We start from the raw sequence: 27645 nt of genomic DNA, 5'->3' as shown, positions 1-27645 counted from the left end.
ACGCATGATTTCTTTTTGATTTTCATGGCCAAACCCAAGTTCCAACAACGTACGAGTACGGTGAAGCATATAGAGGACCTAGATGTCAGGTAAACATAATCTTGTGCGCAAGATCCACATACGTTGCAACACCGCCCTAACCCCCAGCGCGCACGTAGAGTGAACTGGGTAACATCATTGCCTTTCCGTCTCTTTTTCCTTCTTGAGTGAGTTTTTCGTATCATTGCTCATGTCATCACAGCAAGAACGAGGGACAATGACCGACGAATCTTTTTTTTAAGACAATGGTTTGTGCAGATAAGTAATGTATGAAAGGCTGCAGAGAACACCCTGAAATCACCAGGACAGCTCGTTCTGTTTCCCGTATCTGTGCAATAAAACTTCGGAAGAAAGTAGCGTAGAAGTAATCCATTACTTTTGAGTAATTCTTCAATTGCTTTCATGGGCAGTAATGAGTAACTGTGATCAATTACATTTTAATGAATAAATTCTAATTGCAATCTGTAACTTTTTTCTGTACCGTGTACAACTCCGACAACATGTAATTTCACGCAATATGTATGTTTTTTCGCAACAAAGGTCAGAGACGTTAACCCAATGCAACTTTTATGTTGATGCCCGATACCGCTCACCAACTATGTCGAAATCCAAACACAAAATCAGGCGGATACGCACTGTTGGACGACGTAAAGATGACGATGGAACTGCCATCATGACAGGACGACGCGGCATCACCACGACGACATGACAACTACTCTATCAAGATGGAAGATGGAAGCTTGGCCCCTGAGCCAAGCTTGCATAGCCTCCCCCCCCCCCCCCCGTAGACGGGGCCTGTGATAGGTTTTGGTTAACGATAAACAACGCGGTGACGTAACAATTAACGTCTTCAATTGTGGTCTACCCATTTGAGCACGTAACATGCTTTCTGCCTGGTCTGTCCATTGGGGACAAGAAGTGAACTTCTGACATTGCCCTGCGAGTAAATTAGAGGTCCTGCGTGATCAGTGTGGCTCCATCTGAGTCCAGCGCCTTGTTATTCGCACGACTAGTTTGCTGGTGGAGACACTATACCATGCTTGACGGGATTCTCGATGTGCTGCGTTCCTTTAGCGAAGGAAAAAAATAATCTCCTTTTTTATTTTTAGCCAGTCAGCCAGTTCTTTTCTTTTAACATGGAATGAGCGATTGCGCACCGAATCAGTATTCATTTACTGTGTATATGTGATTACTGACTGGAATATGTAAATTGTGTCATCTTACCCCCTTGACTTTACTTCAGTAGTGTCTGCAGTACCGTGAAGTGAAATTGAAGGATGCAAGTTTGACGCACTTATCGGCAGTCCGTCATAATTCGCGACAGAAGCGGGTAAAACGGAGCCCTCACTACGGCGCACCTCATGCCGAGCCCGAAACATGACTTTGAAACGTGAATTAACGTATAGGATATTATTTGCATACTCACTGATGTTTGCAGTTTTGATGTTCGAGTGGCCTGTAGGGGAAGCATAAGGAATGTTTTAGCTCGGCGATTCTTGCGGTCCGCTCCACTTACATGTAGTTGGTGCGCTGAGGTAGGCAGCAGACGAGTGCTATGCTGATTTCACGTTTTCTCATAAGCGCGTATCGCAGACGCGCGTGAAGCGCGCAGTCAGCTTGGCCGTTTGGCTTTACGATGGAGGCGAGAAGGCGAGTACACGTGCCATCACGTTCTGCTCTGTTGGCTCGACAGTGGGGCTGCGTAGTTCCACTGTCAGCCCCTGGCTTGAGCGTCATGCCACGTGCCATAGCGTTCCGTCTCAGCGGCTGCATGTACAGCTTGTAAAGACAGAGGCGTCTGAGCATGGTGAACAGAAGGGTAGAGTTAGACTAGTTAAAACACTATGACAAATACCTGCATGTTCTACAACTGTCCGTGATGACAAGCTTATAGTTTCGTTATAGCACTACCACGCATAAATCTGCCACTGCAATAGTTCAAACACCGTGAAATCAAGAGCAGTGCGCAGATATTTCGGCGATTTGTTATGTGTACGTTGACAGCGCGCAGTGTAGGTTCTGTTATTGTTCTGTGTTGTTCAGCCGTTCTCGATTCAAGCATCATGATGTGCGTTTCCACCAATAAGTATAGTTTGCCTTCGAAACTAACGCATTTTTATTACAGAATTCACTCTTATATAATTACAATACATCTTTCGGGGGCAAAAACATACGGTTCGCACGTGATATTGTTATAATCGATATACAAATAAGTCAATTAATAAGTCAATCTTTATTCATGTCACATAGTGCATGAAGTAGTAACAACCCTTGCAAAACTAGACTGAGTTTCTCAAGTATAATTGCGCAACAAGAAAGACATGGACGTAAGAGAAGAACACACAGCAAGCGCAATACATCCGTGTCTTTTCTGTTGCGCAGTAATACTTGAGTAATGGGTTACCATCTTTATATATATATACCCGGAATGCTTCTCTCATTAGACTGAATTTGCTTGCGTATAACCCATTTCATACGAACTGCAAACAACCATTTAATGACAGTAACATTCTGACGGTCAAGAAACTATTTAGTTACAATTTCAGCATATTCTTGTCCAGATCTTTGAAGAATAAAGCTTTGCAGAATGAAGCTTTGATTGCGGTATTTCCAGCAGCATATCTAGTACTACAGCATCTATACTATATATATTGTATACTATACTAACAATACTAGCTTTGCTTCAGGTGATAACTTTCTTCTCACGAAAGTACTACCCGCCATGGTTGATCAGTGGCTATGGTGTTGGGCTGCTGAGCACGAGGTCGCGGGATCGAATCCCGGCCGCGTAGGCCACATTTCGATGGGGGCGAAAATATCCGTGGACTTAGATTTTGGTGCACGTTAAAGAACCCCAGGTGGTCGAAATTTGCGGAGTCCTGCACTACGGCGCGCCTCATAAGAAAGTGGTTTGGGCACGTAAAACCCCATAAGTAAAAAAAAAAGTACGCATTAAATGCGGTAAACAGACAGCCCTCGTTTCGCCTATCTCATTTTGGAACAAACTGCCGCCACTAATAAAATAATTTCAGTCTACTTACTCCTTTAAGAACAATTAACAATTTTCATGATGGAGGCAGAATTAACGTAGCTGTTTTTTGCGTGTCGCATGGTTTGGTTATGTCAAAAATATTTTGCTCTATTTTCTGCATTGTTCTAGTTGCTTGTATTCCTTATACGTTTGTAAAACTTAGCATGTCGTTCTTCTGATACGGCTGAGTTTTTGTCTGCCATACTTTGTCATTGGCCCTACGTCGGTGTTTTTTCATCCTTGTTTTGTATTCTGTATTTGGTTTTCAATTGAAACATTCAGTTAACCTTGAATAGCTTTCTTATTATCAGCCCTTGCCATTCCTACGGCTATGCTGCACGGTGTAACAAATAACACCAATAAAAAGTCCCATGGCCAACTGCGGGCCTTCAAAAAAGAGCATTTCTTGCTCTGAAAAAGTTTTTAGAGGACACCAACATTTGGGAAAATATTAAGTATCAGATGATCCGAATACGCTAAATGAGTTACATAAACCTTGTTCGTGGTTCATAATTGGTTTATGTGGTGATCACAACTTTTACGCAATATATATAATTCTGTTCTGTACATGCAGTGTATTACATGTTTTGTGCGTTTTGGCTGTTCAAAACATCTGACTTTATATATGCGTACGTGGACTAAACTAATGCACAGAACTTTGTGACTCATGTACTGTTGGACTGTATATTTTTTATTGATCCGGTGTTCTGCTGAGTATTATATTTTGTGTCACTATTCTCCCTTTTTGCACAAATTTGTTTCGTTTACCAAGTGACAAGGAGTAGCCGGTGCCACCATAAAGGCGCCAACCTCTCCTAACATTCACTTCAATAAAAAAAAGTCTGAAATCTGAAAAAAGAAACTGAGAAATTCTAACGCAAAAAAATATAAAAGTTTCGACGCTTTTGAGTATACCCGCCGGTAATTCTGGATTTTATTTGTCAAGTAATACTGTGTGTCTGTATTGTTTTTCAATGCTTAACACGCATTTTTGCTTGGAGTGTTCTAAAACCATCGAATTACAAAACTTAGAGGCCATAGACAACCAACTTGAGAAAAAAATGTGAACTTCAAGAACCTACAATGAAATAACCAAACACTTCTACTTGGGACGACGTCTCTTTCCGCCCCCGCACCCCAAACTAAACAGGCCGCAGGCGCTAACGCTACGCTTATTACAGACGGATACCTATCCAAACCCGGCCACCTTACACATAATCTACCCGGACGTCTACCCAGACGATGCGTGCCCCTCGTGCGGGGTCACGGCGACACTCGCACACGTGCTCTGGGAGTGCAGAAACGCTCCGCCCGACTCTACCTCCGACAGGTGGGAGAAGACCCTAAGAAGCCCGCTCCTACAAGATCAGCAATGGGCCGTCCAGCAGGCTCGCGCAGCGGCCGCCAGGTATTCCCTGTCGGTCCCTGCGTGGGAGACGCCCACTGCGCGCTGACGTGCGTCCTGCAGGACTTTTATTAAAGTTCTTCCAATCCAATCCAATTCAAGAAGGTTAACTTAAAGATCCCCCAAACTTTTGAAGTCGGATGGACGATACTGAGGCAAAATCATGGACTGACGATCATCTCCAGGTCCATCGAACGGCTTTACTATCGGCGCACACAGGAACTAATGGCAGATTTCCCTCTGCTATTATCCTTAGTATCCTGTGCGTGTTTTTTTTGTGCAGTGAGGCTGACATACTGTCTTTAATAAAAGAAACTATATATTATCCTTTCTGATGGTATTGCGTTCCAGTACAAGTACTAGGTGACAATTACGGTATATGCAGTGATACACAAACATAAAACGTGCTCCACCCACAAGCCTGTACATACAAGCTATTTATTCAGTTTCTTTCCTGTAGACCTTAGCAAAACGAGAACCAGTGTGTGGGGGCGTGTGTGTGCTGGTGTGTGCGTATGTTTGTGTCTGTGCGTGTGTCGTGTGCATGTGTGTGTATTTTGTGTACGTGTGTGTTTGTGCATGTGTATGTGTTTGCACGTGTGTGTATTCGTGCGTGTGTGCGTGTGTGTGCGCTTGCTTGCTTGCATGTATGTGTGTATGTGTGTGAGTGTGCGTGTGTGCGTGCGTGTGTATGTTTGTGCATGTGTGCGTGCATATGTGTGCGTGTGTATGTGCGTGCGTGTGTATGTGTGTGTCATCGTACGTGTGCGTTTGCGTGTGCGCATGTGGGCATGTTTGTGTATGTGCGTGTGTATATGTGTGTGCGAGTTTAAAATACAGCAGATCGCGACAAACCTCCGCAGTAGGCTTTCTATTAAGCAACGCAAGACCACTTTTTTTATTATTATAGCTCAATTTTATAATTCTATACCATGACGACATAGCTCATAGACTCAAACAGAAGATATTTATTTATTTATTTATTTATTTATTTATTTATTTATTACAACGTATAAGTGAAAGGTGCACAATCGGAGGTCTCGAACAAAAGTGCCCAGGGTCCTCCTATAATAAGAATGAAATGAGGGCTCTGAGACTATTTTGAGACTTTAAATCAATATTAGCAGTCTTCTCGTTTCTTTTCTTTCTTTCCATCTGAAACGAAAGCATTTCATTTCAAAGACCCCAATGAGGCAAAAAAACAAAAAAAAAACTATCAAGAACGCGCCAGAAGTTGGCATAGTGATGCCTCGTGCGATAACGCAGTCTCCAATTTCAGCAGTTAAAAACAGGCGCGCCGGCTGAAAAAAGAAAAATGGAGGAAACGCGAGTGAGACATCCGCAAACGTCTCCACTCGTTAGAACGGGGAAGCGAACCGCGTATGCAAACAGCTTCGCGACGAGCGATAATGAATTCCACTTGCGGCCGCCTGGGCGCGACCGTTCTCGGCGAGCGGTCTGGGGAGCTCTTTCTAGCTCGCACGTCGCTTGTCGCGACCATTAGGATTGGCGCCCTGCATTTGCGACAAACTAACTTTTCAAGGCTGGCGAACAGATCAGTGAGCGCCGCACTCCCGTCGGTTGCGCTCACACAAGGTCAGGTTCGAAATTCTAGCCTGTGCACAAGCGTGGAAACAGCGTTGATTACACCGAAAGTATCTTGTACAAAGGAGCGTCGATAGGCAGTGGGGGAGAGGGGGGGGTGCAATAAAAGCGTCGTACTAGGACTTTCGTAATACAAAATAAAAAATAAAATTCCGCTGTTAGGTGTGCTTCTGGGCGTGAGTTTTACGTCAAGCAGTCGACAGAACTTCTCCGTAACCCTGAATACGCTCTTCTCGAATTACTCGGGCTGGGACTTGCTAGGCGCTCAGTCGCCTCGCTGCACTCGCGCGACGCGAACTGGTTGCCACACGGTGCACTGCACTCTCGAACACTGCAAATTGTACAGATAGCGCAGCCAAGTAGAAGCACCCTGCAGTTTCGAGCCCGTAACTGCTGTCGCAGTAAAGTACTTCACTATTTTCTGCCTCCGTGTAACAACCATGTGAGCGTTACGAAAAAGAGAGAACAGGCGTACAGTGCAAGACGAAGCGCCTTTTCATCCCCATTATATATCGCCGAGTATATTTTCACTCCATCTTCCGGCGATTTGTAAAACAGATGTTGCAGCAGAGGTGAACCTGAAGCATTTTAAGTGCTAAATGCATGCTGCAGAATGGGGTTGTCGTAGAACCAAAAGGACTTCTTCTAGGGCAAGTTGGTGCTTATATTTCCTAGGTATGCTTGGTTGTGGCGCGAAATACACTCCTTAAAAAGGGACAGAAAAAAGAGGACAGTGAGGCGCCAAGCGAATGGCGCTTCACTGTCTTCTCTTTTCTGTCCGTTTTCACGAAATATATTTCGCGCCACAGTCAAATATACCTCGAAAATAGCAGTACGATGTACAGTCCCCTCTGAAAATCTGCGTGCAGAGCTTCATTTTCTAAACTGTATATTGATATGTTGTTTTTATGGCAGCTACGCATGGTGTGAGGAGTGTCTTCTTTTTTTTCTTTTCTAACTTAGGGGTCGCATTTTGATTAAGAAGCTTGAGACTTGCATGTAGCGAAATCGGGACAGCTCGGAAATTGGTCTGTCATGGCGTATCCTGCTTTGCATTTGGTTAAAAGAACTGCTCAGAGGCATAGCCCTCTGACAAAAGGGTCGTCGGGATTAGGGGTCGCAGCCAGGTCTTCTCGGTGCCCGTTTTTTATAAGAAAGCGCCATTGCTCTTCAGGGCTTCAGTGCAGAACGCCCAGGGGTCAAGCCCGCAGGTTGGGAAAAACGGGGAGGGGAGGGGGCGGGGGGGCGTCCTGCCACGCTCGCCGGCCTGGATGCCCGCTCGTTGCCGGACTTTCCAGCATGACCTTAATAGCTGCCTTATGGCCTGTGCCTCCTGACATAAGCCCGCATACATTCTTTATGTGGTAGGCGACGGTGTTACAAGATCAACAAGGTGCGCCCTTACTTCAATTAGCTAATGCAAAGTGGAATATATGGGCGAATGCTAAGTTTTCTCCGGTGGTCGTGAAGATGCAGCTCTTCGGAAGCTGTTGAAAGATGATCCAAATGAACGCACCCGCTTAACGCAGTAAGCATCACTTTACCATGACACCAACTGCATACTACTTACCATAACACATTCCAGGGTGAAACGAGATCAACAAAGTGCGCACTGACCTCGATTAGCTGGCACACAGTGGAAGAAGCGCGTGAATAGTATGTATTTAATGACATTATGCTCGTGTAGCTGCAGCTCTTGAGAAGCTGTTGCAAGTTGATCACAATGAACGCATTCTATTCATGCGGGAAACTTCGCCCGACTATGTACAACATCTGGTCCTGTATATTACAGTGGAGTTCCCTCCTGGCTGGAACGAAATCACAAAGTGCGTGCTCTCAGCGACTATCTACTACACAAGGAAAGCGGCTCACGAATGGTAGGTCTGCACAGGTAAACTCACGCTCTTAGAACTACCAAGTGGTTACAAAGTTATTCTCACGGACCCAACCGATCAACGCAGGGAATTTCATCTGACCAAAGAACACAGGGAGTATTGAACTGCTGATTTGTTGTTGTTATGTGTAAAAAGATCAACAATGCACACTGTGACGTTTTCTAGCTCCTGCAGAGTGGGTGGGGCGCATGAACGCGAGGTCTGCAGCGGTGACATGGAGCTGCCGCTGTTAAAAGCTATCAAAGCGCATTTGCGAAGCGATTGTGGTGGAAGTACGCGATCAACGCGGGTAGGTTTATCACTGACCATAGAACAAACCTCGCTCTATAATGATGCTCCTATCCGGATGAGTGAGATATCCATGCGCATACTGAGGCCTGCTATCATCTGTACAGAGAACAACACGTTCAACGCAACGTCCACCACGATGACGTGGAGTGGGTACTATTGAAACGACGTTTCAAGATTATCCTGCATAGCGGCTATGCATGATTAGTGCAGGAAGTTTGTCTGTCTACAAAGATGCCAATACCTTTCTGCGGTTCCTTGCCTGTCGGACTGAGATCGACAAAATGTGCTCTGATGTCTGCTACCTGACTTCAGCAAGTTTTCACGCTGGATCCTGCCACTTATTGAAAATTTTCGCATTTGCATACTTGAAATTATGTTTAATCTTGTGAGCGTTGTAGTTTTGTGGGAACTTTATCAGAAAAATTGCTTGCAAATACATACTTACTTAGGCCACAATCCTCAATTGTTGCGCCGCAATTTAAATATGCGATCTCATATCAATATATCTGAGCACCGAAAGAAAGCATGCAATTGTAACGCGAATGTTTATTCACTAAGAGGGAGAGATGCAAATGAGAGAAAGGCAGGGAGGTTAACCAGAGTTAAAACCTCCGGTTTGCTACCCTGCACAAGGGGAAGGGAAAGGGGAAGTAAAGATGGAAAGAAGAGCGTGGCAAAAATAAAAGCGCGAAAAAAATATGAATGGGGACGGATAGGGATCATTATAGTTTTTATAATAGGCCACTGTCACGTAAAAAGGTCAACAAAGCCTTGACCAACTTTCGCTGCGACGACAGTTCATGTCGACATTCCAAGACTGACCATTCTGAAAGTGGCCTGTCGTCAAGGCGTGCCAGCGTGGTCGCTAGTGACAGCCGGTGCGCGCTGTATCGTGGACAGTGGCAAAATGCATGTTCGATAGTCTCCTCGCCGCCGCAGTGACTGCAGGCCACGCTGTCGTCCATAGCGACTCGGAAGGCGAAAGATCTTGCGTAAGCGACACCAAGCCACAGTCGGCAAAATACTGCTGTCTCGAGTCGAGGGAGTCCAGATGGGGGTCGAAGTCGAAGGGATGGGTCCAGTCGGTGTAGACGTGTGTGCTTCAAGCTTGGTGTGTTCCAAAAAGTTCTGATGGCTTGATTTGCAAGCACACAAATTTTCATTGCAGCGTCTGTTCTTGAGAATGGAATGGAGTCTTGCAAGCCCTCCTCATGTGCAGATCGCGCTGCTGCGTTGGCATGTTCGTTGCCCATTATGCCACAGTGGCTTGGAATCCATTGTAACGTGATGTCGTGTCCTGCTCGACGAGGTGGTGAAGCAGCAGCCCGATTTCTGGAACTAGTTGTTCGTGGGGTCCTCGCCATAAGGCAGAAACCAAACAATGAAGAGCAGCCTTGGAGTCACTGAACACGCTCCATTTCTTGGGTAGTTCATCAGAAATTACACGAAGTGCACAACGAATAGCAGCAAGCTCCGCGGCACTCGACGTAGTCTGGTGAGATAGTCGAATCTTTATGGTGGAGGGTTTTGCAGGAAAGATCACCTATCCTGCAGACCGATTTACCGTGGTTGAAGCGTCAGTATATAGATGGTGATGCTCGTTGTATGTCTCGCACAGCAAGAGCAGTGAAAGCTGCTTGAGTGCCGGAGACGAGAGTTGGGCTTTTGTTCGTATTCCTGGTACCATTAGTCGAACCTTTGCTCGAGCCAAGCACCATGGTGAAAATGAAACTTTCGCTGGAGCTTATAACCTGATGGAAGGTATGCACGATAGGGCAGGACTGTTTTACAAAAGGAGGCACATGGTCGATCCTCTGGCAGTGAAGCTAGATGATGGGCAGCGGCTCGAGCAAGGTGTCTTACGTGTGTTCTGAGAGCTGTGTTCTGAGGTCTTGACAGGGAAATCGCGTGCAATGGCAATTGTTTCAGCTGTTGACGAGCACCGCGGCAATCCAAGACACACTCTAAGTTCCTGGGCCTGGACGCTTTCGAGTGGACGGTGTTCGATCTCTTTGGACGAAAGTTCATCCCTAGCGCTTCCACCAGTTGTTGGATCTGGAGGACAATCCCAATTGCTGTCCCCCAGATATTGGACCTTGCCATTGGGTGCGGGAGATGGCCGAGGTTGAGGAGGACGTCGGGATGAAAAACTGGAGGTTTATTTACATTATTTACAGTGAGAGTACAAAGAAATTAACAGTAATAAAGTCATTACGGGCCGGCAGCAACTCGGACGCTGCAGCCCGTGGCATGAAGCTCGAAAGAGATGAATGAAGGAATGCTCTCTTGCTGCTCCCGGTCTCTGGCTTTTAAGCCCTTCGGTGTCTCGAAGTCACGTCACGTTCCGCCAATCGGCGAGCCCATTCAGGTGACGCCATTTTCGGCCAATCGGCGAGCCCGCTCAGGTGTCGTCATTTTCGGCCAATGGTAGGCGCCCGTGCGATTGTGTCACACCCGGGGCCGAGGGTCGCTCCTGGGGCCCCAATTGTCCGAGGGCTTACTTCTCTCTGCGGTATTGCCTTCCCGGATTGCAAGCGCCGTCACAATAGGCGAATGGGAGCAACGTTTCAGTGCTGCAAAGCAGCTTTGCTCGGGACCTGCGTTACCTGGAACCGTGCCAGGCTCCCGCTACACTTTCGGGAAGAGTCAAGCAGTGAATAGCTCCACCTGTGGCGCACGAGGAGGGGGACGCCAACTTGTTTGTACGTGCGGTGCCTCGGGAACGTGCTAGATGTGCTTCTGCGCTCCTTAATTAGCTGTGACGCGATTCGATGTGGTCTGGTGAATTCGAAGTAGGCTCAGGAAACGGTCCCGTATCTAACAGCTCCTCCTCGCCCCGGAAGTTCGGAATGGCCGGTGAAATCAATTCGCTGGCCATGAGGAACGCTGAAAGAACTTGTAGGGTACTGGTGTCAAGCTTCGTGTGACGAACTTCGGGATCCTGGGCCCTGGAGAACGTACGTCAAACAAACAAAACAACATAACGCTGCACCACGTGTAAGCGCACGCTCTTCACCCTTGACTCGCCAGGCTATTACTAAGTCAAAATGAACCCTGACCTTTTCTTTCCCCAATTTTGACAACGCAATTCCAACCACCTTTCCAAACTGCTATCCATATCTCCTCGAATGCCAAAAAGACCAGACAGTTATTGTTGTTGCAAAACAAAGGGTCGTTGTCGTTGCAAACAAATAATGAAAACAGCCGAACATAACTTAATTAAGTGGCCTAACTACACGAACAGCATGTTCTTACCATATCGCAGTGGCGTACGTATCGCACGTATTGGGGCCACTGAACAGTCCGGTCAACTCTACAAATACATAATCGCAAGCGCGCTAGCTTTGTGGTCCCTATTCCGAACACGTACTTGCGTCGTAGGGAAACGTTTCATTATGCTTATTCACGTTTCTTCCTTTAGTCCCTACAGGACACGTAACCTAAACAAGAACTTAATTTGCGTAACTTACGCACTCCGCAGAACCCTTTTTAAAAAAATGCGTCTCCTAATAACTCGTTCCACGCATGCTCATTAGAGAAGTCAGAATACGGCTGCCCACAACACGCACGAGCAGTGCCGTAGCAACAGGGGGAGCCGGGGGGCCGTGGGCCCCGGGTGCAAGGGGCCAGTGAGGGAGGGGGGGTGTCATATACGTCTGAAAACACCCCTCTTTTCGCCGGCTACACCCGGGGAGGGGGGTGACAAAAGACTTATGGGCCCCGGGTGCCAGACGACCTAGCTACGCCACTGCACACGAGCAACCCAGTCATAAATCTGCTTCCTTCCATCCACACAGGACACGCGCTAATGGAAATAAGAACGCTTCTCAGTGCAAATCACGCACTTACTGAAAACCTAGGCGCTTAACCTTAGAAAATAAAAAAGCACTTATAAAAAAAGAAGGTTAACTAATACACACGCGCGTTACGATAGGCCTCTCACCGATAATCTTGACACTCAGGTTACTCACACACAAGAAAGCCTATATACTCATTAACTAACACTCGCGAGACTAATTGTTTAAATAAAACACCTCTTTCAAACCTCAGAGCTTCTCAAACGAAAACATAAACAAAGCTCATACCTTACATACTGAAAGAAACTGTATTCTTAAATCGCGATATTTTTCAAATGTTCAAAAATAAAACACAACACGTTTCACTTCTAGGGAAGCTCTCTTGGTCTCCCGTTTCAAACGCTTACGACTGACTCATACTTTTGAGCCGTACTCTAGGTGGTTGTGGTTCGAAAGCTACACTGGCTATCCAGGAACAACAAAAGGGCCGACTCACTATCAGCTCCTCCAAGACGTTACAGTCTCCTGCCAATTTGCGTCCGGGCGCCCCTCTTTCATCACAAACTCGACTGACCGCGTTGCGACTCCCTACCACCTGGTCTCGTCTTGCCACCTTGCGCTTCTTTGTACTACACGCTGAGCTTCGAAAAGAACGATGGACTGACAAGGAACAAAAATGCCCCGAGCCCTTTGTCCGCATCCGGGCAGAACATGCTTCTCGGTCTCTTTTTGACCTGTGGCTCGAAAGTCTTTGATGCGTCAACATCGTCAACGACGACCGCACCTTTCGTTTCCTTGCGCCCTGGCTTTTTGCGTCTTTCGCCGTCTTTGGCTGCGCTACATCAGCCCCCGCATAACGATCTTTAGCACGCTTCTTTCTACGGCGCTTTTTCCTCGAACTCTCTTTCATGTCGCCTTCTCGCGCCTCGTGCTGGCCGGTACACATCTCGTCGGCCCGGATCGGTTTCTTACCCGTACAGTCTGAGTGATCTTTAACTAAATCATCCCTCTCTTGGCTACCTAGACTGGCGGAGAGCTGCACCGATCCCTGAACAATGCAGTTGTCGTCCCTTGAGCTACGCAGCTCGCAATCCAGAGAACTACCCTCAACTGCATCGTCCAGCTGGCACTTCACTTCGGCCTGCAGATCTGGCTCGACATGGGCGCTCGCGTCTGTCGGGTCAACAGCACTCTCTACCTCGTTAGCAACCTCGCTAACATTACAAGCGACGCACACGCGCGGTAACTGTGCCAATTTGTTCGCAGCTGGCCTAGCTGTTTCTACAGTCCTCTGTTGGCACAGCACCTCGTCGCTCTCACTCTGGCCTTTAACGGCCTCTGCTGCCACTAAGGCATTGTTAGCAGCTAGCCCTTTCCGTTCGCCTATGAATGGGCCGCTAATCTCACAGGCACTACTTTCCTCCTCGGCTTTTGGTGAAAATGCGCTATATACTTCCTCATTCTTTTGCTCTGTACTACCTACAGAATTTTCAGACAGCCGCTGTCTCTGTGCCTTTAACTGCTCACAATATTGTATCTGTTTTATCAATGCTGCAGGCCTTCTCTCTCTCGTACTTTTGCCCACGCTTAAGTTCTTGATACTCACGTTCCCGTTCGTTCTCACGTTCTTGACGCTCACGCCGACGTTCTTGACGCTCACACCTAAGAGTAGGTTCTTGAAGCTCACGCTTCCGTTCATTCTCGCGTTCTGGACGCTTGCGCTCACTCTTACGTTCACGACGCTCACGCTCCCGTGGTTGTTGTATCACCTCCCAAGCAATCTCAATGCTTTTATCATCATTGCCACTATCTTGAATCGCCTTTATGATAGCTGGCGTTTTCATCTGTTCGTCCGCCTCAACTCCCAAATCGTCGCACACCAACAACGAGTCTAACCTCGTCAATCTTCTAAGATCCATGGCAGCGGCCCCGACTGGTGGTTAGAACTGTTTTCCTTAATTAATTTGTGCAAACACACAATATGCAACAAATTCCCGATTCTTAGAACTATCAAAATAAACTCAACATTTCTAAGATCAACATTGAAGTCTGGCGAATCAAAAGGAAAAAAACCCACACGCTCACTTACGGTTGCAGCACCCTGCCATCTGGTTCATTGGTCCGCTGTTCCCGGTTCTTCAGGACTCTCTGGGTCGAAGGCTCGCTCTTCTTCGCTACTCCCAGTTCCTCAGGACTTCTTTCGACGAAGGCTCTTTTTCGCTGTTCCGGGTTCCTCAGGACTCTCTGGGTCGAAGATTTCTCTCGACGAAGGTTCATCCGTAGCACTGCCACCAGTTGTTGTATTTGGAGACGATCCCATCGCTCTCAACCAGTTGTTGGATCTCTTTGGACGAAGGTTCATCCCTAGCGCTGCCACCAGTTGTTAGATCTCTTTGGACGAAAGTTCATCCCTAGCGCTGCCACCAGTTGTTGGATCTGGAGGACAATCCCAATTGCTGTCCCCCAGATGTTGGACCTTGCCGTTGGGTGGGGGAGATGGCCGAGGTTGAGGAGGACGTCGGGATGAAAAACTGGAGGTTTATTTACATTATTTACAGTGAGAGTACAAAGAAATTAAGTCATAAAGTCATTACGGGCCGGCAGCAACTCGGACGCTGCAGCCCGTGTCATGAAGCTCGAAAGAGATGAATGAAGGAATGCTCTCTTGCTGCTCCCGGTCTCTGGCTTTTAAGCCCTTCGGTGTCTCGAAGTCACGTCACGTTCGGCCAATCGGTGAGCCCGCTCAGGTGTCGTCATTTTCGGCCAATGGTAGGCGCCCGTGCGATTGTGCCACACCCGGGGCCGAGGGTCGCTCCTGGGGCCCCAATTGCCCGCGGGCTTACTTCTCTCTGCGGTATAGCCTTCCCGGATTGCAAGCGCCGTCACAATAGGCGGATGGGAGCAACGTTTCAGTGCTGCAAAGCAGCTTTGCTCGGGACCTGCGTTACCGGGAACCGTGCCAGGCTCCGGCTACACTTTCGGGAAGAGTCAAGCAGTGAATAGCTCCACCTGTGGCGCACGAGGAGGGGGACGCCAACTTGTTTGTACGTGCGGCGCCTCGGGAACGTGGTAGATGTGCTTCTGCGCTTCTTAATTAGCTGTGACGCGATTCGATGTGGTCTGGTGAACTCGAAGTAGGCTCAGGAAACGGTCCCGTATCTAACAACGGATATTACTCCTGCAGGTGTTGGTCAGCACAGGCAAGCTGTATCGCAAATACCCAAGAAAGAGCGTCCTGTATTGTTGCATCTTTGCATGTACTGACGTACCCCAGACTTTTTCTCCAAGAAACTTAAACACATTAGAAACATCTTTCTGGCGCTTCTTTAGGTAGGCCGCATGAGGACTCCAGCAGAGGTCACGATCAATGATTACGCCTAAGAATCGGTGCGTCCTGACATAACTTATGATTTGACCGTCGATAGAGACATGGTATGATCTCATTGACTTTCGGCTAAACGCGACCAATGCGCATTTTTCTGGCGAGATCTTGAGGCCTTGTTCATTTAAGTACGTCGATGTTGACGTAGCAGCTTTTTGAAGCTTTGCGCGTACTTGCACCCGTGTTACACCAGATGCCCAGACGCGAATGTCGTCGGCATACATTGATATAATAACTGTGTTCGGAAGTCGTCCCATGAGACCAATGAGTACAAGGTTCAAAACCGTGGGACTCAAGACACCACCTTGTGGAACTCCATGTTGCGTATAATATTGCGAGGTTGGGCCAGCTTCAGTGTTAACAAATAGAGTCCGCCTATGTAAATAACTGCGTGTCCAACGGTATAATGGACCGCCTAGGCCCACCGATTCCAATGCTTCAAGTATGGCGTCATAAAGAACGTTGTCGTAGGCTCCCTTTATATCTAAGAACATTGCGACAGATAACCTCTTACATGTCTTTTGGTGTTGAACATAGGTTACCAGATCGATAACGCTGTCGATTGAACATCGTTGACGTCGAAAGCCAACCATGACGTCAGGGTAGATTTCGTAATGTTCAAGGTACCACTCAAGTCTGACGAGGATCATTCGCTCCATTACCTTCCCAACGCAACTTGCCAGCGCAATTGGTCGGTATGAAGTAATCTCTAAGGGAGACTTGCCATGCTTAAGAAGTGGTACCAGGCGGCTGATCTTCCAATCTTGAGGAACTTTGTCCTCCTACCAGGACTCGTCATAGATATTAAGGAGCACACTTCGTGCCCGTTCACCAAGGTGACATAGCATACGGTAAGATATGTCATCCGGACCAGGCGACGACAACCGATTACATAGGGCGAGCGCCGCGTCAAGCTCTTGCGTCGGGAAAGGCAGATCCATGCGTGAATCTTGTGAATCTGGAATATGGTTCTATGTAAGCGAACCTGTGCGAGTTGGCTGACCCGCAATCATAGCACAGAAGTCTTCCGCTACATCAATGTCTTGTCGGCGCTGGAATAGTGCTAGGACCTTAAACGGAAAACATTGTTCCGGAACAGAACGTAGACCTCGCACAGTTCTCCATATTTGTCGATAGCGGTTTGCGGGTATCCAGCGACGCACAAAATTCACTAAACCTACGCTTTCACCTTAATATCCCACACGTCGTGCAAAATATTGAATACGACGCAAGAAGTCTAAATAAGTCCGCTTACCCGTTAAAAATATATTTCTTTCGTTTTATCATGCTTTCTTCTTCATGGCGCCCCTGGTTATGCTTGCCAATTGTTCAACCAGTTATCAATGTCAGTATTTTGTTTCATTGCGAGAATTTCAAACTTGTCTCAATTCCTTAGTGATAAATGTCACCGTGCGCCTAGCGGAGACGCATTGATGGATCTGAATTTATGCGTTTTTGAAGCAGCAGCAATACAAGGGTTCGAGCAAGACGGGCTTGCTTAAGTGTCTGCGTTTGTTTTCGATCTTGTGCGTGCCTGTTTTCCATGTGCGCAATTTCACACTTAGTTCAAGTATATGATGCATGTCTCAGACTGCGTAATGCTCAGTGAAGTATAGGCATCGATGCAAAGCATGAAGTTTGTGTACAGTGACATAACTTTCTGGGCACGTACTGTATAGTCGACGATAGTGCATTGTTACGTCTCAATACGGCGATGAGCATTGTTTAGACGTTTTCCACGAGGAAGTCCTTTCATCAGCGCGTCCAGACGACGCGGGGCCCGAAGTAGGCTGTGACGCGCAAAAAAAGGAGCTCACTTCGAAGTGACAACTACCGCGAAGATCACTCTACCTGAACCTGACCCTGACACACTGAACTAATTGATGGAGGGGGCCAACGTCGAAAGCTACCGTAAGAACAGTGTCAATCTCGGATTCCCAGATTGCTGCACGTTTGTACAATATGCGGGCGCGAAGGTGCAACATAGGAGGCGGAGTTCGGCGGAACGATGCGACGTCATGCATGGGTGGGATATTGCGACCGATTCCACGATTGTGATTGGCCGCGATGCAGCCATCAGGTTCCCTAGTATAGTCTCCTAGGGAAGACGACGGTATTAACAATGGAGATCTTTCGTACAGGAAGGTGTGCTGACGTGTCGACGTCAACTCAGACCTTTAATATGCTCCTACATGGAGTGGGCTTCCGTATCTGGCGTCAGTGTAAATATTGCACAATAAACCCTCTTCCCTTCATTCCTCCTACCGGACGTACTCGCAAAATGTCCTGGTGGATTCCTGGCCTAAATGCTACCACGACCCGCAACAAACTGGTTCACAGCGGCGAGATCAAGAAGGCAGTCTTCACGATCTGGAATCGGCTTACCTGAGAACGTGGCTCTGGGAGACACGACCTTCGCAATCTCAAGTAAACTACTGACGGAAGAGCAACTTCTGTGAAGCAAAGCAAAGCTCCTGAACATGGCTCAGGAAGGCACAACCATCGCAGTAACAGCGTGAAGGCTTGGACGACTCGAGGAAACTTGAAGGAATAACAACAGAGGGCAGTCCTCACGATCTGGGAACGGCGGACCTGGGAACGCGTGGCTCCGGGATACACGACCTTCGCAAGCTCGAGGTTGGGTGAGTGCTGCACCGACTACGCTTTGCCGGACGATAAGGACAGGATTCTATTGGTCAATTAACCCGTGACTGATCGCCGCCGGGTGCGCGGTTATTGCAGGAGAAGTTGTAGTCAGCTCTCGGAAAAGTGTTGATATCACATTGTTAAAGAAAGAGGAGCTGCTGCTACCCCCCCCCCCCCCCAAAAAAAAAGAACGAGGCGACACTAGTCGCAGTTTGGCGCGCACCGAAGGCATAGCGAAATCACTTGAAAGGGGCAGAAAGCAACCCGGAAATCATTGGGAAGAGCTCGAAACAAGAGTTCGACTGGCATTTTATAACTGTAAGGAAATGGGTCACTTCGCCCGAAACTGCCCAAATAAAAGGCCAGTATCCACTTGCATAAGCAATCATCCTACTAGCATCGATCTTCTAAAGCCTTACATGACGAATCTGATGGTAAATGTCAAAGAGTGCAGTGTACTCAGCGACTCCGCGGGTACCATGGGTGTCGTCCATCTGAAGTATGTGAAAAGTGAAGACTACGTGCCCGAATGCGCGTGGATAAGGCAGGCCGTCAGCGAAGACTCAGTGTGCCTACCGATGCCAAAAATACAGATGGAGGGACCGTTCAGAGATATTGAGACAGTAGCAGCAGCCTCCAGTAGGCTACCGGAAAGCTACCCTTACCATTTCTTGAACAGCTCAGAGTCGCTACTGAATAAAACGGTGCACATTTGCTGAAGCCCAGGCCATAGCTTTGACGAGGTCCAAAGCACGCGAACTAGCTGAGGAGCTGAGTTACGACGCTGAACGAAGCACAAGAACAGAGGATGAAACAGCTAGATGCGGAGGTGTAGTCAAGTCGGAGGAAGAAATCTTTCCGATTTCTCCTACAAAGAGAGAGATAATTTTTATTGGCAAGAAAGGTGGAGAGGTCGGCCAGAGTGAAGTGCCTCTACCCTGATACTCCACGCTGGGGTAAGGGCTTGGGGTAATAAGAGAAAAATGGCGTGAAGAGGAAGGAGGATGGTGGTATGGTGAATATGATGATGATGAGGGCTCCACAGCATGCTGTTTCTGTGCGACGCTTACGTGCACACTTCACAGCACAGCACAGCACAATCATCTTCCCGTGTAAAGGTAGATGTTACTGCAGTGTAGCTAGGGGTCTTTCTATAGATTTCATAATTTTTGCCGCAGTTAGCGCCGCTGGCGTACTTAAACCAGACAGTAGCAGCCGCAGGGCGTCGATTATTTGTCGCAGCATGGCTTTGAGGACAGAGTCCGATGTTGATTTTTCACTGCACTCTCCTTGTTCGTGCTGACAGTCTAAGGCCCATGTGCGCGGCGGCAAGCGTGGCAATAAATTCGATTCCGGGCTTGCGCGGCTCGCTTGAAGCAACGGTTCGGAGACATCTAAGGATGTCGGTTCACCTACCAGCTGCTGGTCCTGCAGAATTGGAGTCAGGGAGATTTCGTTTATACCTCCCTGACAGACATTCAGTAAGAGGGTCCGGCGCCGAGTTACGACGCTGAACAAAGTGCAAAAAAAGAGGATGAAACAGATAGCTCCGGAGGCGTAGTTAAGCCGGAGGATGAAATCTTTCCGATTTCGCCTTCAGAAATTCAGGAAGAGGGTCAGGCTGAGAAACCGCTAACGGGAAGAAAGAAAAGGCATTCGAAAATGAGCACCAGAAAGCGCGCTAAGAGAAAATGGCGTCGCAGAGTCAGGGATGCGGCTGAGAAGGCAACGGGGCTGAATAAAGCGAAAGGCGCTAAACCCTGTGGGGAGCGTAGTGAAAGAGTTAGAAAAACGCGTTTGTCGTTGCGAGTTTTTCGAGTCAGAGCGCGTCCGAGCCACCAGACGAGGATGAAAAAAAAAAGACGTTCGGCACGAAAGTGGACAAAAGCCAAGGGGAAATTATGTTCCCCCTCGTTGGGTTCCTTTCAAGATGTAACACTTATGAAACAGGAGAGCACTGCGGTAAGGCGACGTGAAGTGGTCATACCAGGCAGTTAATTCGTCCTGCTAGTAACAGCGCAAAATATAGACAAGGGACGAGACAAGAAGACACCACAAGCGCTGGATGGATGGAATGGAAAACCAACAAGCCCAAGCTGCTATTCTAGCGAAATACATTTCTAGTACCTCGGGCCCTTTTCAATGCAGCGCTTGTGGTGTCTTCTTGTCTCGTCCCTTGTCTATATTTTGCGCTGTTACTAGCAGGATGGAAAACCAACAAGCCCAAGCTGCTATTCTAGTTAATTCGTAGTGCAATGCCTAAAAGGCAGGTTGACAGTATGTAATGCGTCGGAGGTCTGTAGCGTAGGGAATGGACTGCGTACCCTTTGTATTCCCTGGTTGACAACGTTGACAAGAGCTTTCAGACCGCGCCCACCTCGAGTACGGCTTAAAGAGATGAGGCAATTGACGTTGACTATTCGGAATGAATAACAGCGATATAGATTTTGTGGAAACAACAGTTTGTTTGTTTCTTTATATTTATAGTTTGGTTAAATGTTTTGAGATCACCGACACTAGAGATCGTTTCGATACGCAAGCTTCGAGCTTTGTTTAGAATGCTTATTTTAGAACCTCATCAATATTCTGAAAGAGATTGTTTTCTCGCGCATAAGTCTGGGCAACTTCTTTCTCTTTAAACAGATAGGCTTCATTGTTTTCTGTGTGTGTGAGATACGCTCGCACTTCCAAGTCTAGGTTATTTGTTAGAAGACTGTAGTGGCGCGCTTGAGCATCAGTTTACTTTCCGGAAGGGTTCGTAAGATTTTCTTTGAATTGGCGGAGCCATTGTTTAACCACACAATTTTATAAAGTAATTGTACCGTTCCTTTAAGGCGTGTCTTGCTCGGACAAAGAGAAGCGAAGCGTTGGTTCGTGTCTCGCACGTGTATTCCTAAGACGGCAGCATTTAGAGTATCGCTTAGAACGTGCGTGGAAGTATTTAGAAATAAGCTCGAATCTTCGTATGGACTCAAGCGTGTAACTTACGCAACATCTTTTGGTTATTTCCTCATTGCGGGTCCTTAGTGGACAATAAAGAAAATGTTAGTGTGTGAGTCGCACGAAAGAGGAAGATTTGCGAAGCCTTATTCGGAATATGTGCATTGTTTTGAGAAGAAAGCCTTGTCTTCACGGCCTGTGCTTGTCTCGCCAGACTTCTCCAGAGAAATAATTCTCAAGTGTGACGGCAGCAAACGTGGTCTTGGTGTCGTCCTTGCCCAACTTAACCGTGCATACCGTGTTCCAAGCTTACGAGCATACCGCGCTGTACCTCAGTCGAAAACGGACACCGCGAGAAGAGGCGTTTAGCACCTCGGAGAAAGAGTGTTTGTGCATAGTATGGATCATTCAAAATCTAGCATGCTATATTCAAGGCACGAAATTCACGGTCGAGAGTGACCATTGCGCTCTTGCATGACTGAAGTAAATGTCGGAAAAAAACGGGAGAGTGCTAAGATGGAGTCTAATTTTCCAGGAATACAACTTTTAGGTCATCTATAAGAAAGGGAACGAGAATAAGAACGCAGATGGTCTGAGCCTGGGACTTTAAACAACGAACTATGGGTATTCTTTTTTTAACGTGTTCTGTACCTTTCGCTACCGATGTTATTGAGATAGGCAACTAATTTCTGTCTTGCCGAAGGCTGACCACGACAAAAAAAAGTGAGACAGAGAAAGGGGCAGAACATTGTAAAACGATGCGCGGATCATAGCGCCCGGTAGGCGTGTCGCTCGGGCACGCCGACCGGAGTGTGTGTGTGCTTGTCTATTCCCAGGTCTAAGGCCATAACGAAGCGAAGGCTCGGTCCTCAAGCTGCAGTATGTCACCAGCCATCACTCCTAGAACAATCCCCGAGGTCGCGACCGAACATCGACGTTTCGGGCAACCTGACAGCTGGTCACCCTCAGGTTGAATGCCCTGGTGGCGGCGGACTCTGTTACGTCTCAATGCGGCGATGAGCATTCCTTAGACGTTTTCCACGGAGAATTCTTTTCATCAGCGCGTGCCCAGACGACGCGGGGCACGAAATAGACTGTGACGCGGAAACAAAGGAGCTCACTTCGAGGTTACAACTGCCGCGAAGGCCACTCTACCTGAACCTGACCCTGACAAGCCAACGTCGAATGCTACTGTGGGAACAGCGTCAACCTCGGATTCCCAGATTGCAACACACTTGCACAATATGTGGAGGCGAAGGCGCACATTTTTGGCGGAGTTCGGCGGAACGATGCGACGTCATGGGCGGGATATTGCGACCGATTCCACGATTCTGATTGGCCGCGATGCAGTCATCAGATTCCCTAGTCTAGTCTCCTAGGGAAGACCACAGTACTAAGAGCGTGGACTTTTGGTGCAGTGACAGGGTGTGCTGAGGTGTCCTGATGGTAACTCAGTCGTATAATATGTTCCTAGGTGGTGTGGGCTTCCGTATCTGGTGCCAGTGTAAATAAACCCTTTTTTCCTTTATTCCTACCACCGGACGTGCTCATCAATGAGCCGGGTGGATTCCTGGCCTAAACGCTACCACGAGCCGCAACAGCATGAACAGATGCTCCTCGCCATCTAATAGCCTAGATGGTCCCAATCTACTCACCGTGCTCCTGCGACGTCGGCGCTTCGACGCGTAGTTGTCCGCTCGGAGTGTACGATTGCACCGATGTCACGGTCATGTCATCATGTGAAAGCACTTGAACCAATACCACCCGCCGTGGTGGCATAATGCCTTTGGCGTTGCGCTGCTAAGCCCGAGAGTTCGATATCGAATCCCAGCCACGGCGGCGCCGTTTCGATGGAGGCGAAATGCAAAACCGCCCGCGTACCGTATACATTGGGTGCACGTTAAGAATCCCGGATGCTCAAAGTTATTCCAGAGTTCCCTACTACGGTGTGCCTCATGATCATATTGTGTATTTGGTACATAAAACTCCAGAAATTCATTAACTTAAACAATTAAACCAATACCGAGCACAGCAATTATTTAATGTCATTGGTTTTTACTACAAGATTGATGATATTAAAGCTTTCATCATGTTAAAAAGGACGTTAAATGAACTAAAATGTCATCACTTGCTTTAACGAAAATAGAATCTTTCTGCTCCTATTTGCAGCGCCTAAAGCAGCGAAACTGGAAGTAGATAACGGTAGTTGACGACTACTTCTTCCCTTTTTTTTAAAGGCAATATACTGCGGCTGGTTCCACCATTACCATGCGCTGTATAAAGCTCAAAAGCAGTTTACTGATAACGGTCCTCCCATTCGATTTAATTGAACAGCTCTATATTTCCAGTTAGATAAAAGTGCACGGGGTCATATGCTCATACAGGTACCAAATACATCAGCTTTTCTACTTATTCACCAGCATCAGCCTTTTGTGCCTGTGTGGCCAGAGGCACACGCCCACAACAGCGGCACCGGTCACAGTTTGAGATCATCGCTTTATCTACATCTAAGGATCCTCAGCAAAAAACAGTATGCTCGGGAAGTCATTGCAGCCGTTCAGTAGTTCCCATAAAATAGACTTGTGTTTTCCCCTTGAAATAAAATAAAATTGGTTATTGTTTTCAACCAAGAACACTAGTTTGTTTTTGCTAAAATTTTGCAGCAAGGTCTCATTTTATTGTCCAAATTGTTCAATATAACTTTTGGCACTCTTACCTGCCGTGTGTGTTTAAAAAATAACTGCGAATTTATCTTCGCCTGCGCTCTTCGCAGTGAGTGATATTCAAAGCATGGCCTCTATGTGACTTTCAGAGTCTGCAGATGCTCTTTTTCGGAGCGTCTAAACAAGTTTAGAAAGACGTAAATGAGCAAATGGCTTGCAAATGGCTTGCAAATCCATACGGTGGGCATGGAAATGAACGCGACCCAATGCCTGAAAGAAGTAGTAACCAAGAGGCTGTTGTATGACGCTTTATTACACCATTAGAACACAATGTGATAGCATGATTTGCGGTACATTGCTGTGCACTTGCGGCGCTTTTTTTCCTGCTGGCCTCTTAAGCGCACGATGATTTTGAGGGAAAAAAGGTGGCGCACAGCCAAGTTATATCTCTCGCCTGTAAAAGTGGGCAACAAAAATAGTACCAGTCTTGGCTTCTGGTAACTCTGTTTTCTTGAACCAGTGTCCTTTACAACGTCGCGCACAAAGAAAAGCAACAGCAACAGGAGCGGCAGAAAGAGAAAGAAAGGAAGGCTGAAATGAAAGCGTCTTGACAAATTCATTTGAACGGCAATATTTCGTACCGCCACTGCGTGGTACTTCTGGTCCTTTGGTCGTGTACATTATTGTTCGTTTTTTAAACAATCAAAGTAGTCAACGTGCGTTTGTTTTTCTTTGTCACCTCGCCGATACAGTATTAATTATGAGAACACTTATCGACAGCGCCCAAACGGTCAAATTTACAATGTACAGAAACCATGTACACCCGAGCAGGTGTGACATGAGACGCGCCTGCTGACGTTCGGTTCCCGACTCTGACGTCTCAAATAAGCTCTCTGTTGTAAAACATACGAGCGTGTTTCACAAAATAAAGAAGCAATACTTTCACTCGCGCAACTTCTACTCTGTTCGCTAAAGTTGGCGGCGGGCTCCACTTTGATACCGAGAGTCCGCGTGTTGCTGTGCGACTCTCGCCCCAATATTCGCGCCGAAGTGCACACACAGAAAACTATGGCCTCCGAGAATATATTTCGCGCCGTGTTCTTTGCGCCCCGACGCTCCATCGGTATTCGGCCAGGCATCCTGCACGCCTCGGAGGAGTGAGCGGCTGTATGACTAGATAGGGGCTCGTGCAGTATAAGGTGACCATGGCGCCAAACACCCGGGTCGTAATTTGAACATTAGGCGCCACCTTGACGTTCGCAAAACTCTTTTCCTCGGGTTCTCGAACAATCTTTCACTCGAAGCTTTCTCTCCACTCAACAGGGTTGAGCACAGCGCCTCCCCTCGACCCCCAAAACAACAGTACGCTTCTCAAGGGTAGCCGTGGAGCGGCAATAAAGAGCAGTGACCACTTCTGTCGATGAGCGGCGCTGCGATCCACTTCGTCGTAAAACCCCTTAAACTTAGTAAAGTAGTGCCACGCTTTGAAGAATGCCGCCTCCTCCTCGCGCGCTCTGGCCGAGGCCGACGCCGCGTCGCTATTGGCCTACTAGCATCACGTGGACCCTCGCGCCATGCATCACCGCCATTTTTGCTCGAGAAGCGTCTACAGAGTGGCGACGAGCGCATGTTGGCGCCGTTGCTACGCTCGAGCAGTGTAGGCGGCGTCACGGTCGAGAGGGAGTGTAAAAGAGAGGAGAAACGAGGAGGAGTGAAGGCAGAGGAGGAGAGTGTCACTACATTACGAAGTTTAAGGGGTTTTACTTCGTCGAGTCGAAGAGGAGGGCTGAGAGTGGAGGAACGTGTCAAATTCGCTTCCTTTTCATCTTCCGGGGGAAATGCCAAATGCAACACGAACTGTTGCAACCATGGGAAATACGTTTTTGCAGCCGACATTTTTCGGCCGTGCACACAAAAATAGGAGGGAAGTGACTGTTGATGGTCGGAAGCGCACGGAAGACATTTTTAACTCTTTTTTTCCTTTTGCTTCAGTCTGAAGGGAAAGAAGACACAAGCAGGTTACCTTACATGAGCGCGGCAACAACGTAGCAAAGCGTCAACAAAGAACATAGGCGCAGCAATAAGTTCTGAATAGGTTTTGGTCCTGATGGGTGATCGGACGCGCTTTACCTCAGGCGCAGAGAGCACATTATGCAGGTCACTTCAGGACGGAATGAAGCATTGCTTTTTGTACTTCCTTACGTTTCCTATTTTAAATGCCACCAGTTTCGTTATGTGAAGACGTTGCCATGTTACAAGGGCGTGCTACCCTTTCCAGCGTCGGGGATTCAAATAGCAAATAAGCATAGGCTGAGGAAGTAAAATAGAATGCTCTTGCGGTTGCCGAAAAGCGCACTGTGGTTTTTCGCGGGCCAAAGATGATACGACTACCTTCTAACAACACCTAAAATATTCGAGCACAGTGAGGAGTACATTCTGCCTATTTCTTTTTTATTCTCTCTCTCTCTTCGTACGCTCATGACCAGCTCATTATTCGCGCAAAAGAGGTATATTCTACCTGATGCTGCTCTTACGGTATGGTACATGCCCAGTAGGAACAGTAAATATATCCAGCAACGTAACCAGTGCCAATCTACCGCGTCCGAAGGTGATGCTACGTGATTATCTACAAGTCTTCTCGATAGCGGTTTGGTGTGTGCGTAGTTAGGAAAAGAAAGATTTCAATTGAAATATTTCAAGCGGTTCAAAAACAGTCAGAAAAATCACAGGAAAAAATGTACGCATGCATAAAAAATCTTGGTATAGAACATATCTTCAAGATGGCACGCTCTGCGCTGCAGCGTACAGCATATTATTGTGAGTTGGTCGCATCTCCTATTCTATCATATTTCTTTTTCTTTTCTTTTTTTTGCGCCTGTCTCTAGTCTTGTGCTTAAAGCGAGAGAAAAAATAAAAAGCTCTGCGTGCCTACTCGAGATGAGTGTCTATAGCCTGACACTAACACACTATCAGTTTATTTGATGTGGCGAAACAACAGCGCGACGTTGAAGCACGGTGTTTGTAACGGGGCTGACTACGTCCCGTAGGTAAGCTCAAATTATTTTGCGTCTCTCACCTTCACCAGATCTACTCTGTGTCACTCTATCATCTTTGGTGAAGCAGTCCATAAAAGCGCTGTGCGGCGTATAATATTGCTAGGTGCTTACACTTTCTTCCAGACGGCTACATACGCCTATACACCTTGCTTGGATAAAGTGGCGGAGATAACTGGGCAGTGAGTAAGTAGGGTTATTACCTGTGCCTCTCTTACTGTCCGAAACATTGACGTCTTTGTATTTCGTATATCGTTCTCGTTTGCGTTTCTTGAAATGAACGACATTTAAGTTGAATCGTTGGCATCCTCTTGTACCGACAGTTTTCTACCCGCGGTGTTAGAATATACACACAGAGAAAACAAAGACGTCAAGTTTGCACGCCGTCGAGGCACTCAGCCGGCGCATAGTATTAATGCTCATCTCCCCATTCTCCTTTTTCAAACACGAACACGTGCTATACACACCAAGTCTGCGTCTCGGGGCACAATACCACAGTGGTGCGTTGGGTAGCGTGACGAACCTCAACCACCAACCGTATACCATAGTGAGGTGTATACCAAGATCACACGTCACAACCAATACACATCGGAAATTCTGCGTCGTTTACTTTATTTTAGCGTTTATTCCGTGCATGAACTGTTACAGCCCGTGTTCACTACGATACGCACATTCAGGCAGGTGTGGCTTTATTTATTTATTTATTTATTACTATTGTCGCCTCGTCCATTACGTAAACGCATTCGCATTTGAGGGAAAACGCGATGTGGGCGATGAATATTACCGCGGTAACTATTGCACAGAGTGTCCCACGCCTTTTCAATCCGCAAGGCGCTCACAGAGCGCCGAACTGGCTGGATGAAAAGAAAGTTGCTCGTTGTCGCCGAAGTGCGACGGT

At 47.4% G+C, this 27645-nt stretch overlaps 1 protein-coding gene and 1 long non-coding RNA gene across 2 annotated transcripts in view; one reads left to right on the top strand and one right to left on the bottom strand.

Annotated features, from left to right (window-relative positions):
* Positions 1–1666, bottom strand: part of LOC139054883 (uncharacterized) — a 40036-nt gene extending 38370 nt beyond the window's left edge. The window contains exons 1-2 of the mRNA XM_070532566.1: positions 1556–1666; positions 1466–1495 (exon numbers count right to left, since the gene is read on the bottom strand). The gene's annotated coding sequence lies outside the window, so the exon portion shown is untranslated. The remainder of the gene's footprint in view (positions 1–1465; positions 1496–1555) is intronic.
* Positions 1–27645, top strand: part of LOC135901074 (uncharacterized) — a 264555-nt gene that overhangs the window by 57698 nt on the left and 179212 nt on the right. Inside the window, exon 2 of the long non-coding RNA XR_010564014.1 lies at positions 7873–7957. This is a non-coding gene — a long non-coding RNA (uncharacterized lncRNA). The remainder of the gene's footprint in view (positions 1–7872; positions 7958–27645) is intronic.

The sequence above is a fragment of the Dermacentor albipictus genome, chromosome 1 (assembly GCF_038994185.2).
Source record: "Dermacentor albipictus isolate Rhodes 1998 colony chromosome 1, USDA_Dalb.pri_finalv2, whole genome shotgun sequence".
Classification (NCBI taxonomy): Eukaryota; Metazoa; Arthropoda; class Arachnida; order Ixodida; family Ixodidae; genus Dermacentor; species Dermacentor albipictus.
Note: the sequence above shows the minus strand (reverse complement) of the source record. Positions and strands in the feature narration are given on the sequence as shown.